The sequence below is a fragment of the Lissotriton helveticus genome, chromosome 7 (genome assembly GCF_964261635.1).
Source record: "Lissotriton helveticus chromosome 7, aLisHel1.1, whole genome shotgun sequence".
Taxonomy (NCBI): Eukaryota; Metazoa; Chordata; class Amphibia; order Caudata; family Salamandridae; genus Lissotriton; species Lissotriton helveticus.
The window spans coordinates 576,487,378-576,501,076 of NC_136068.1; the positions used below are offsets into that span (position 1 = coordinate 576,487,378).

The 13,699-nt window shown below is 48.4% G+C and overlaps 1 protein-coding gene across 8 annotated transcripts in view; it reads right to left on the reverse strand.

The window, feature by feature from the left end:
• The window catches only part of LOC144768773 (uncharacterized), a 9,320,023-nt gene that overhangs the window by 2,992,684 nt on the left and 6,313,640 nt on the right, over positions 1-13,699 (reverse strand). The gene's annotated exons all lie outside the window — the stretch shown is intronic.

Genomic DNA, 13,699 nt, shown 5'->3' on the forward strand with positions numbered 1-13,699 from the left:
ATCTCTATTTCCAGGCAATCTCGCTGTTCCCTTGTAAGCCTTGGCAGATAAATCCTATTAAGCCACTCATCCCTAGCTATCTGGTCATTGGGTATATACTCCCTATAGATCCCTTCAAAAAAGTTCAAGAAAGCATTCCCAATCCCTGAATTAGATGACCTAATCTCCGTCTCCCCATCAACTTGTATTTCTCCAATATATTTAAGAGCTTGGTCTGCCTTAACTTTTCATGCCAGAACCCTACCTGCAGACTCCCCAAACTCGAAATGCGAGATCTTGCTTGCTTCCCATCTTTTGGCTACCCTTTCTTGCAAAATGTTCCCTAACTGTGACTTCAGCTCATCCAACTTGTTGCGCTCCTCAGGGGAACCCAAAGATGAACCAACCCTCTTCTCAACCAGGTTCAACTCTTGTTCAATCCCGTGAATCTTCTCATTATACAACTTTCGGCTATGTGAGGCTCTGTTAGTAATTACTCCCCTCAGGAATGCTTTCAACGTCTCCCACACATTAGCCAAGGTGGCCGAGTCTAAATTTATCTCCAAGAAGGATGTCGCCTCTGTCACCAAGTGGCCGACTTCATCGTCTTCCAAGAGGATGGTTCGATCAAATGACCAAGATGGATGCTTGGGCTGCCTATCAGATCTTAAGGAAAACCTCAGAGCCGAGTTGTCAGAGAGATGAGAAGGAAGATATTTGATTGCAACCAAAGAATTCTTAAGACTATAGTTAAATAAAGCATAGTCAATTCTTGATTTGTGATAATATTTGAAGTTCCAAAAAGAAACTCCAAGTTTATTGCCCTCCCTTTCCCTCCACAAGTCTGCCAGACCCAGCTGTGTCATGATGGCAATAAGGGTTTGCCTTGAATTGGAAAGAGTGCAAGCTCTAGAGTTAGTAGATTTATCTACTTTTGGGTTGATTACAATGTTAAAATCACCCACCCAAATTACTGGATCTTGGGATATTACCAGGTGATCCCTGATGATATCCAAATAAGACGGATCATCCGAATTAGGACCGTAGTAGCCCACAAGTTTACATATCCAACCGTCCACTGAAATTCTCAGTAAAAGCCATCTCCCTGATTGGTCCTCCTTGATCTCCAAAATCTGTACTTTCGCAGATTTTTTAAAGATGAAAAGGACCCCCCTGATGTTGGCATTGTATACGAATTTGTCCACCCATTTCTGCTTTTTTAGTATTTCAGTAGCCTCTGCTTTAAGAAGGTGTGTTTCCTGTAAGACAATGATCTGCACGGGGGAGTCTCTCAGATATTGCATAATTCGATCTCTTCTGCTCCTCACGCACAGACCATTGACATTCCAGGACATGTAATGTATCAAGGTCATGTTATTCCAACCACCCTCCAGACCCCTATCATTTTCCACATAGGTTCCGGAATTACAGAACACAACCACCTGACTTTCTGAAAGTGACCATATCTCCGCCCTGGAGACAAACAGAAATTAAAGGCGTATGATCTATGAGGACTTTTTGCCTTTCCCTTCCCTCCCCCCACCCAATGAACGTGCCACCCACTCCCCCCACCTGGAAAACCCTCCCTTACTTACTCTGGCTAGCTGAATCACCAGATTTACGCCCTCACGCGGTCCTCCCCTATTGCCCCCACAGAATACCGCCGGAACTCTTCAGGATTGGGTTACCAGAGTAGATACTTCTAGACAGAAAAAAGAACATATCATGTATCTCCCCAAAACTTTATCCCTCCTTACCCTCTTTTTTTTCTCTTTTTTTTCTCTCTATTTCCTTATATATATATTTTTTCTTTTCACTTCTTTTCCTGCATTTATATATTTTTTTCCCTTTTCTTTCCTACCCTGTTTGCTTCTATATTTTTTCCTCCTCTTTTCCCTAAATCAACACCTCACGGTGATTTTTTAATTTTTTAATTTTTATTTATATTTATTTTTAATTTTTTTTGCTGAGGGTCGCGTAACTATTTCCTTCCCCTCTCTCTTTCTCTCCTTTTTCCCCTTCTCCCTTTTTTTTCCGACCCTCCCCCTTCTCTTTGTTTTTTTTTCCCGGGAAAACTGCATTCAGGTGCTACACAAGTTAACCAATAACACTAATTAAGGCTAGTAAACCTGAAAAAAAAGAAATTCTCTAACTAGCCCCCCGAGAGTGATCCCCAATTAGTAGCAACAACTGATCTGCCTCATGGGAGATCGGATATTATGCATTTTGTTGTTGTACATTATGCGTAAAAAAGCAGGGAACCGCATCTGCACCGTTGCACCCAATGACCTGAACTTATCCATTTTCTGCCCAAGCTCCCCCTGCCTATTCAAGGTGGTCTTAGAGAGATCAGACCGTATCTTGAAGGAAAAATCCGGGCCTTTTAGAGTTTTTGCTTTCAGTGCGAGGCTTAGGATTTTCTCTTTTAGACTATATGTAAGAAAGTTAACTAAGATCTTTCTTGGCTTGGTTCTGCCTGGATTTAAACGGAAAGGGTCCCGATGTATGCGCTGTATGTCCTTTTCAAGCTCATCCGCTGATTTTTCAAGATTAAGGGAGTCCTTCAAATAATTGGACACATAAGTCTTAACATTGTCCCCCTCCTTCCCTTTTGGAATTTTCAGGAGCCGAAGATTGTTAAGCCGTGAAAAATTTTCCAGAGATTCAACTCTCTCCTTCATAGTGTCCCCCTCTCTCTGTAAGATTTAAATTTTGGACTCCGCTATCTCCAGGCTAGATTTTAACAACCCCACTGACCCCTCTAAGGCTTCAGTTCTCTCGCAGAGACCATCTACTTTTTTCTCTAGAACCTCACATGACGCTCTAATCTCATTTTGGTTGGCCTTAGACTCTCTTCCCTCATAGCCGAAATTGACCCAACAAGGGCCTCAAGCGTACCTTCAATCCCATTACCTCCACCAGCTTCCCTGCTCATCTCGGCTGTCAGATTTACGGGGAATTCACTAGCTCTGTTATTTCCTCCTCACCAACACCAACGGCGGGGGGGTTCCATCTTTGATTGTTCATGCCTACTGAACTCAGAGGGTGTAGGTATGGATGCAGGGGCTGCGTCAGGTATGAGTGCAGATGTAACTTTACCTGAGGGCGTAGGTGGGGATATCAATGAATGCTTTGGTCAGGAGCCACTGCAAGTGGTGAAATACTGAGCACCTGGGGTAGCAATTTAAAATAAGAACGAAGTGAGGGGGTAACTCGTACAACACTGCTACTCCTGGCTTTGTTTTTACCCCCTCTCTGGGAACTACCACTGGGTATTCTACCTTGACGTCTATCTTTTACCCCAGTACTTTCCTTGTATGTAGCCCCCACCTCCCCTCCGTTATCTGTTGTTGTTCCCTTATTTGTTCCTACCGCCTCCTTTGTAGTGCACTCTGGGATCTGTAGTCTTTTGCCTCTCCCCTGTTTTTTAGCCGTGTTTCTATTTTCACTGCTTGTAGGATCTGGTTCTATTTACTCCAGGTCCCCTTTCACAACCTTCCCCCTTGCTATCAGGTAAGGCTTTAATCAGACCACCCCTCTTTTTGAGGTCTTCCTGTGTTTGATCGCTGTTAGCTGATGAGTCCGTTTCAGCTCCGGTTCTAGCCCTGGGGGACTCACTCTGGGAGGTATGGGCAGCCTGCCCTCCACTGCCACCCAGCCTTGTACTCAAACCCAGGAGCCCCCGAGCCGCCGCCGTGCGGCCGTGCCTAAGCTCCACGGCTGCTCTTTCCCAGCGCTGCAGCGAGGCAGGGGGAGGGAGGGAGAAGCGAGTCTGCAGCAAGACACATCTACGAAAGGGGAGAGAGAGAAAGAAGTGATATAAAGCACAAAACGATAAGTTCTTATCTCATTTGCAGGACGAGCGTACCGCGCTAGTCTGCGGCCACCATGTTTTCCCTCCTGAGGGTGTTGACCTTCTTGCGGTTTGGTTTCGTCATGGGACTCGCTGTTTTCTCCCTGCGTGTGCAGTTTGCTGCCTTTCTTGCTTTTCAGGGTTCCTCTGTGTCCTCTGTCTCCTTGTTGGTGGCTCACCTGTTGAGGAGATTTTTTGCTTCAGCGTCCTGTGTCTCACTCTCCTGTGCCTGCCTGGGATCTTCCCCTTGTTCTCCAGACCCTGACGGGTCCCCCCTGCGGACCTTTGGTCTCAGTGGCCCTTATGATCCTTTCTGCTGATGTTCTTTCCTGGTGGCCATTGCTTCTGGGCAGAGGGTTGGTCAGATTGGTGCCCTGGTGGCTTCTCCCCCTTTTTTGCGTTTTTGAGCTGACAGTGTCGTTCTCCATTCCAGTCAGTTTTTCTGCCCGGGTGTTGTCCTCTTTCCACTGTCTGGAGAGTGTTGTTCTCCAGGTTTTCTTTCCAGATCCTGCCTCTCCGGAGGTGTTGGTCCTCCATTCTTTGGTTGTGGTGCGGGCTCTCCGCATTTACTTTGATCAGACCTCTGGTTTCCGTACAGTTGATTCCTTGTTTGTTGCCTGCGGCGTCTCTGGGCGGGGTCTTCATCCTTCCTTGTCCACCTTGACTCGTTGGGTCGTGGTGCTGTGGTTTCGGCTTGCGATTTTGCCCTCTATCCTCTCCCCTCTTCTGTTCAGGGTAGGTCGACCAGGGGCGTTTCCTCCTCCTGGGCCGTGTTCGAAGGGGCCTCCTTGAGGGACGTTTGTGATGCTGCCGCCTGGGCTTTTCCCCATACATATGTTTCCCATTATCGTCTGCATTTGGGGATGGCGGCCTTGGCTGCCTTTGGCTCACATGTGTTGTCTGCTGTACATGGTTTATAATTTGTACTGCTTTCAGTTCATTTAAATGGACCTGTTTATCACACTTTTTGGGTCTGTTTTCTTACAATCACAGTGTGCTTCTGTATGGGCTCACTTGTAAGGAATGGGACGGGAAGACAGGATGACGAGGACGAGGAGGTAATGCCCGGTTACTCACCGGTAATATTCATTACTCTGAGTCCTGGTCTTCCCGTACCATTCCTGATCCCTGCCCTCCCTCCCTTTGTTTTTTTTTTGGGTGATTGTTTTGTTTCTTTCTGGCTTTCGTTGGTATTCGCAGGATGTTACTATGACGCACTTCCCCCTTTATGGTCACCTGATGGAGGTGTCATATTGGGGGAGGTGCGAAAAGCTTGGCTAGGTAATAGGTTTCTGTGGAGCAGACTAGCTTCTCACTTGTGAGGAATGGGACAGGAAGACCAGGACTCGGAGTAATGAATATTACCGGTGAGTAACCGGTGAGTAACCGGGCATTACCCGACATTCAGCCTCACTTAATTTCCTCATTGCTGTCCACCTCTCTACTGAGGTGATGCAAACTTCTAGTTAAAATGGATTACCCGCTTGCTTCTGCTTCACACTGACTTTACTGTAGTGCCTCGTGCATGTTGTACCTAACCAGCACTAAAAGGGGGTGTATTATCTGAGTGTTTGCTAGATTCAAGCAATTGTTTTCCAGACTGTTGCCTGGTTCTGTCTGTCTGTCCCAGGCACAAATCCAGTCTGTGTCCATCTCTTTACGCCCTACGCCACTGCAAGGTCGAGGGAGTGTCCTGAGCTCTCTTTTTGTTCAAGGCAACACTGTATTTTGCTAAGTGCACAGCCACGAGGCACAAATGGCCCCGTTGTCCTATCTAGTCGATCTCGAACAGTTCCAGCGGGCAAGCCGTGGGCAAATTTAAGAAGGAGGGGCAGTCAAGTGCAAGATGGAAAATATTACTAACTTTAACTGTGGCAGAGGACAGTGGCGTTACACAAAATGGTGTGCACCCCCCACCCCTCAGAATGTGAATTGAGGCCATAGAGTCTCCCAACATTGGCTATTAATCAATCAATCACTGTATTTCTAAAGTGCGCTACATACCCGTTAGGGTCTCAAAGCGCTGGGGGGGGGCGGCTACTGATCAAAAAGCCAGGTTTGAGAAGTTTCCTGAAGGCCAGCAGGTCCTGAGTCTGTCGTAGGCTGGTAGGGAGAGCGTTCCAGGTCTTGGTGGCGAGGTAGGAGAAGGATCTGCCACCGGCGGTGGCTTTCCGGATACGAGGAATTGTGGCGAGGGCGAGGTTGGCTGAGCGGAGGCTTCAGGTGGGGGTATAGAAGCTGAGTCGGTTGTTGAGGTATGTGGGTCCGGTGTTGTGTAGTGCTTTGTGTGCGTGAATGAGGAGTTTGAAGGAGCTAAATAAGGCTCTCCTGAAGGACTGGGGGGCCGTGAAGAACCCCCCCCCTTCGTCAAAGGGGCTGAAGGGGACTGAGTTCGCCCCTGGCAGGTGACCACAGATCATGTTTGCATCGCTCACAACCAGTTAAGGTGAATGAGAAAGCCACATATGTTTAAAACTCACCTCATTTGCCTTCAGCATAACAAGACCCTACTCAGCAGAAATCTCTAATCAGTACATTTCCATAGTGGATGTATATTCTAAACCTGAGATTATATTACACAATCATCCGCCGATCTTTCACCTCCAATATACGCCAGGTCCCACTATAGCCAAGGGGGCTTACTCCAAATTCCCACCTCCCTCACTACAGTCATCCACAGACCCATCAACGTCTACTAATAGCCCCATCAATCTCTGTGGATACGCGTGGGCTAAAGGCCCAGCATCTTTCTCCAGAGACATATACTTTACCTCAATCCGTCAAGGGTACGGACAGACAGAATAAAGTTACTTTATTTAACCTCCCGCCCTACTCGGGTCTTGCCATATCCTCAGTGTCTGGGAATCCCTTGAGTTCTTTGGAAACCTGAGGCTGCTTCCCAAATGTCCCTCAGTATCTCAATATTTTTTAAATTAAACATCTGCAGAGGAAGGTTGTCGGATGAGGTGATCGAAAAACAGATGTGCCGAGGAGCAACAGTGAGGTAAAATTATGATGTTGACTTTGGTGGTTTAGTGGATTAATGCGTCCACTATAAGGTCCTCTGCTCAACCTGATGGTCACAGGTTCAAATCCCAGCGGTAGCCTTTCCTCCTACTAAGGTAAAATTAGTACCATTGAGCTGAGTTAAAACAAACATCTGTTTCTCAGTACCGAGATATCCTTGGGTGAACGTGCGCTTTACAAATACAAGTTAAGTTAGGAAGTTAAATGTTTTTCACAAATATCACCATAAAAATAAATAAATTCGATCACACTCTTCTTTGGCCACCACACAGGCTTGCTTCACTTTCTGAAACATTGCATCTTGGGTTATTGCTGTACCCAACCAAGGCTCAGCGCTGGACACAGATGCGTCCTGCACTCAGCTTTGACACACAGCGGGACATGGATTTGGGGAGATGACCTGATTTGCCTCGTGTCACTGGTATTGTCGAAGTGGACAGAGGAGCCAGAACGCAGACCTGGTATCTATGCAGCTCACATTGTGGCCGACAGGGGGCCTCTTCTCTGTACTGCCTTCCTAAAGAGAAGACCTGTTACCCTAGTGAGGGCTTGGAGTAATCATCATACATTGAGAAAACTGTTTGCATCCAGTAAAGGTTTTGTGATAAAACCGCTTTTCAAGTGCAGGTTTACAGCATCATAAATGAAGGTAAACAAAAATATGTCGTAAAACGAAAATAAATTGTAGCGTTCTAGTGCTCCGAGGGTCTCCACGGAGCCCCGGAAGCACTACCACAATTTGTATCACCTTCTGCCCAGACGTGGCCAGAAGGCTATAAATAAACGGACGGAGGTCGCACGGGACTTCCTGTCCAACTAAGCATACCTAGTGTCTGTGTCCCTATGTGTCTTCAGCTGTGTCTGCGCCGAAGGCCTAATAATCCCCAGTCATTAGTCACAGGTGCCGGTTGTCCCCACGAGAGAAACCCGCGCCCCTTACACTGGCGATGAAGGTGGGATTACGCTGCTCACCCTGCACGTGAGAGACATCGTCTGCTCCAGCCGGCCTAACGCAGACGTGACGTTTGGCGGCGCCGGGACCTGCCTGCAAAAGAACCAGCAATTAACCGGTAAGCAGCGTACGCAAGGAGCTGCGTGGGGCACCAGTAAGAAGAAGTGCCTGACCGCGAGGACAGCGGCAGCTGAAGTGCCGAGCAGAACGGCCCGATCGGCAGGCCCAGAAGCGCGCGCATGCGCAGAAGAAGCCAGGCCCAGCTCAAGAACGAGGCAGCAAACAAGAGAAGCGCGAGGCGCTTAAAAGGGGCCCAGAGACGGCGTCTAAGCACAAGGACGCCCAACAAGTGAGGCAGAAGCCGAAAACACAGCATATGAGGCCACCCCAGCACAGACAACAAGCACCAGCAAAGGCAAGACACGTGCAAGAAGGGAAAGCTCCACACCGGACTAGCAGAAGTCAAAAGCTAACTGGAGAAGGGACACACATTGCAAGGCAAGAGAGAGCAGCCCCAAATAAACAAGCAGTAGCAAATACAATAGGGAAAAGCAGGGAAGGTAAATCACGCAGCAATGTCCAACCAGCCAAATGCTGCAACAGGAGTAGCACAGCAAGCGGCACCCCCAGCACCATTAGTAGGACCCCCGGCACAACCCCCAGCTCATTCAGCTCACTCACAAATTCAAGCTCTGCGGCCATTTAGTGAGTTAATTGATCCAGGGTCAGCAGCACCGAGATGGGTGATCTGGTTGGGACAACTCAACAACTATTTTACCGCCACCAGAGAAAAGGATAATGAGGTCAAAAGATCATTACTCTTGCACTTTGGAGGGACAGAGGTGTACAAACTATTCAAGCACCTGTCAAATACAGGAGCAGACACCAATTATGACGCAGCTGTCCCAGCATTAAACACGCATTTTGATCCTCAATTAAACCCACACTACGAACGTTTCAAATTTAGACAGTCAAGACAACAAAGGAAAGCAGAAACGATGGATGCATTTCATGCGTGCCTGAGAGACATCATAAGTACCTGCCCAGATGATGACCAGACGAAAGAAGTAACTGCGCAACTGATTCAAGGGTGTTGTAACAAACACTTGAGGACCCTAATACTGCGCCAACCTCGCATCACACTCGAAGAAATACTAATCCTTGCCCGGTCGCACAAGCTATCAGACGCCCGAGCTACGCCGATGGAAACTGCGCTCAATCCACAGGCAGACGCCAGAGTTGCAGTGAAGACCGAGAGAGTAGATGCAGCCCGTAATTTCAGTCGAGGGGGACGAGGAAAATGGCCGACCAGAACACAACGCCGAGCACCATGCGGGTACTGCGGACGTGACGAACACAATCAAGATGGCTGCCCGGCACGAGGCAAGACCTGCTCCAAATGTGGAGTGCAGAACCATTTCGCGAACGTATGCAGAGGTGGTTTTTGTGGACGGAATTGCTCAGGAAAAAAGATAACCGCTGGTGCCATCAGGCAACTTTCCCTAGATGACACCCCGTCATCACGATCTCCCAGAACAGCACCGTCAACCACGACTTGATGATTCCTCCACCGAGGAGGATGACAAATGCTACTACGTGTCATTCATCAGTGAGTTGAAGAGAAGGCGAAGACCGCAACCGAAGTGTCGGATACAAATCGATGGATCACCAGTGACCGGAGTCATTGACACGGGAGCCACCGTAAATCTGATGGGCATACAGCACTAAAAGTCCCTGAAACCATGACCACGACTGGTACCCTCCAAAGCCCGAATCCTGACTTATGGCAGCCAAGAGCCACTTCCGCTACGAGGAAAAATGCTAGTGCAAGTCAAGGCGGAGGACCAGGAAGTAATGACAACATTTCACGTAATCGACAAAGAAGCTGACCTGCTTGTTGGGAGCAACACGGCAGAAGATCTCCGACTCATTGCGTTTGCCAATGCCGTAAAAGCTCTTCAAACAGAGGACATCCTGCGAATGTTCCCATCGCTGTTCAAAGGTCTGGGGACAATTAAAAGACCGCCAGTAAAACTCCACATCGATAACGCAATACAACCTGTTGCGTTGAGGCACCGGAGAATTCAGTTTCACCTCCGCACGGCTGTAGAACAAGAACTGGCCCAGCTAGAGGAACAAGGAGTCATAGAGAAGGTGACAGGCCCGACCCCATGGGTATCCCCCATGGTGATAGCAGAGAAATCCCTGCAGCCAGGAAAAATAAGGATCTGCATAGACATGAGGATGCCGAACAAGGCCATAAAGTGAGAAAGGCATCTTACACCCACGGTAGACGACATTCTGACAGACCTCAATGGAGCCCAGTGGTTTTCAAAACTGGACCTCAACGCGGGTTACCACCAACTAAGATTGGCAGAAGAAAGCCGATACATAACGACGTTCTCAACGCATCTGGGCCTAAGGAGATATAAAAGATTAAATTTTGGCATATTGTCGGCTGCAGAAATATTTCAAAATAACATCAAAGAGATTCTGTCAGGGCTACAAGGGGTGATAAACGTCAGTGATGACATCTTAATACATGCCAAGACGAGCGAAGAACATCATCAAAGGTTGAGGGCTACACTTCAGAGGCTGGCCGAGCATGGAGTGACATTACACAAGGAAAAGTGCCAGTTCTTCAGGAAATCCATAGAATTCTTTGGATACATGTTTGATTCCGAAGGAGTCAAAGTAGATCCACGAAAATCTCAAGCCATCAGACATGCTCCAGCACCAACAACGGCATCGGAGGTGAGAAGCTTCCTTGGCATGGCACAGTACTGTGCCAGATTCATTCCAAATCTAGCCACAATTGCTGAACCTCTGAGAAATCTGACAAAGAAGGAGAGCCTTTGGAAAGGAACCAACACAAAGGAAGAGGCATTCAACCAAGTTAAGGCAGCGCTATTAGACGGAACCACCATGGCCTACTTCGATACAGCTAAACCTACAGAGATACTGGTGGACACAAGCCCAGTTGGCCTTGGAGCTCTGCTCACACAAGAAACAGAACCCGGAGTACGGGCTCCCCTGTCATTTGCAAGCAAAGCTCTCACTGCGACGGAGTCCAGATATTCCCAAATAGGGAGAGAAGCCTTAGCTGTGAAGTGGGCCTGTAATCACTTTCACCTATACATCTCCGGGCACCCCTTTCGGATGGTAACTGACCACCAACCACTAATACCACTATTTAGGGGCACCGCCTCGAATCGAACGATGGGCCATCCAAGTACAACAATACCAAATGGACCTTGTATACCGACCAGGTGCGAAGAACCCTGCAGATTTTCTGTCGCGACACCCATCAACTGACGAGGTTCCCAAAACAGACCAGGAGGCGCAGACGGAAGAATTTGTGAACATGATGTCTCAATGGACATGCCCCAGCGCGCTCACAGTTGATGTCATCGTGGCTCAGTACGCCAATGATACGGTCATCCAACGAGTCAAGGAAGCGATACAGACAGGATCCTGGAAAAACTTCCTGCGAAATGTCAATGGATGGAATGAGGCGGACCGCCTACGATTAACCCAATTCTGGAGATTCACAATGAGCTCAGCAGTGCGGACAATTGACTCATGCTTCGAGGGTCCAGAGTGGTGATCACTAGCACCCTGCATGAACAAGCAACAATTTTGGCGCATGAGGGACACCAAGGAACTCGAAGAATGAAGGCCCGAATTCGTGAGAAGGTTTGGTTCCCCAACCTCGAAGACTGCGTTGATGCCGTAGTGCGGAACTGCCGAGCATGTCAGATAACCAGTACACCAGACGCCCCAGCTCCAGTAATAACAGAAGACCCGGCTCCATCTCCTTGGTCGTGGGTCAGTTTAGACTTTGGCAGCTTCCCGGATGGGAGAGTCACGGTGTTACTAATCGACAGTTACACCAAGTATCCGATTGTGGATCTGGCATCATCAACCAGCTTCGCAAATATCCAACCGATTCTCAACAAGTCCTTTGCCATGTTCGGTATTCCGCTGGTGCTCAAGACAGACAACGGCCCTCCGTTCCAAGGGAGTGAATTCAGAGAATTCCTGCCGAGTCTAGGTGTGAAACACCTTCGGATCACGCCGCAGTGGCCTCAGGCCAACGGAGAGGTGGAGAGATTTATGAGGACAATTAACAAGATTCTGCGAATAGCCACAGTGGACGGAAAGGATCCGGAGGAAGCGCTCCAACACTTCCTCAAAGAGTATAGGAGCACCTCACACAGTACCACGCAAAGGTCTCCCTGGTCCCTAATGCTGGCTGGACCAAGAAGAGATCTACTTCCCATGGCAGAAAACTGGATGCCTGTACCATACATGCCAGCAACCACCCAATAGCGAAGAAGGAAAACCAATGACAGGGCAAGTCAGAAGAGGCGAGCTCGAGTGCGAGAATTGACTCCCGGAGACTCAGTGCTTATTCGAACTCGGAGACCGGGAGGCAAGTTCCACATGCCATATGAGCCTGAACCCTGGGTGATTAAGGAGACTAATGGCACAGCGATAACAGTGCATCGAAATGGGGAGGAAGTAACCAGAAATGTCTCGTGGTTCAAACGCATACCATCTGCCCAAGAAGACACGGAACCCCCTGCTGAACCCATGGTTAGAGTAGAGGCAGAAGATATATCCGAAGATGTTGTCCCTCCATCGCCAACATACACCTCAGTGGCAACACCACCATCGCCACAGATAGGAGATCAAGGACATACTCCTTTGAGAGGAAAGTGGCGCTACAGCCTCAGGCCAAACCCAAGGCTGAGTCAAAGACTGGAAGATTTTGCATGCTAATTGTTGGACTGATACTTTTCAAAACAACGAGTTGGGAAGGAATGGAGCCCCGGAAGCACTACCACAATTTGTATCACCTTCTGGCCAGGCGTGGCCAGAAGACTATAAATAAACAGAAGGAGGTCGCACGGGACTTCCTGTCCAACTGAGCATACCTAGTGTCTGTGTCCCTATGTGTCTTCAGCTGTGTCTGCGCCGAAGGCCTAATAATCCCCAGTCCTGAGTCACAGGTGCCGGTTGTCCCCACGAGAGAAACCCGCGCCCCTTACATAAATGACAAATTGCTTCAAGCCAACAAATGAAAAAGGCTGGTGCTCATGGGAGGGTATGCATATAAATGCTGGAAAGCACCTGGTCCTTGCGCTGCCATAATTCCTCATTTTAAAAGCAGAACGTGTGCACTGAAACAAATCTGTAACGCCAAGGCTGGTAGAGGGGTTCCCCTTCTAGTTCTAGGCTCTAATCAGAATGAGCACTAGAGTGGCAGTGTTAAAACTCCAATAATTCTTATGGAAAACCGCAGCCCCAAGTCATACTTGAGGTTGTCTCCCTACACTGCTGGTGCTTGCAGTCTGACAGTGTTTTGCAGGGTCCCACGATGCACCCCTAAGGGATGTTTCATGCACGTGAACGAGCAATCATGGTTAAGGATTGTTCATAAGTCCATGTTCCCCCCTGTCAACCTCGATGATCCTCGCATACAACCACTGCACACACACAATTGTACAGTTTAAGACCCTCAAAGCCCTTTTTACGATCTAACATGTTAACGTATTCCCGCCGGGGCAGAGCGATTCACTTCTTTCCTTAGACTTGAAATGCGCTCTGTTTTCTATGGGTGAAGCCTGCTGTGAGAAATCCCCCCTTTTAACCTCACAAGAAAGGCGTCTTTTCCGAAATGTATTCTTTGGGAAATCTTGCTGAATGAACGGCAATGAGAACCCCCCCTTACCACCACCCCGCCTCTGACAGATTTTACTAGGGTGCAGCATGCAAAAATGATGCATTTCCCGTGCTCATACCATGCCCACACTCTAGTTTAGAGGCCCTCCTCTGGAAACTGCCAGAGGTGATGCTAGCTGAAATCGTGTTTTAATGCTTTT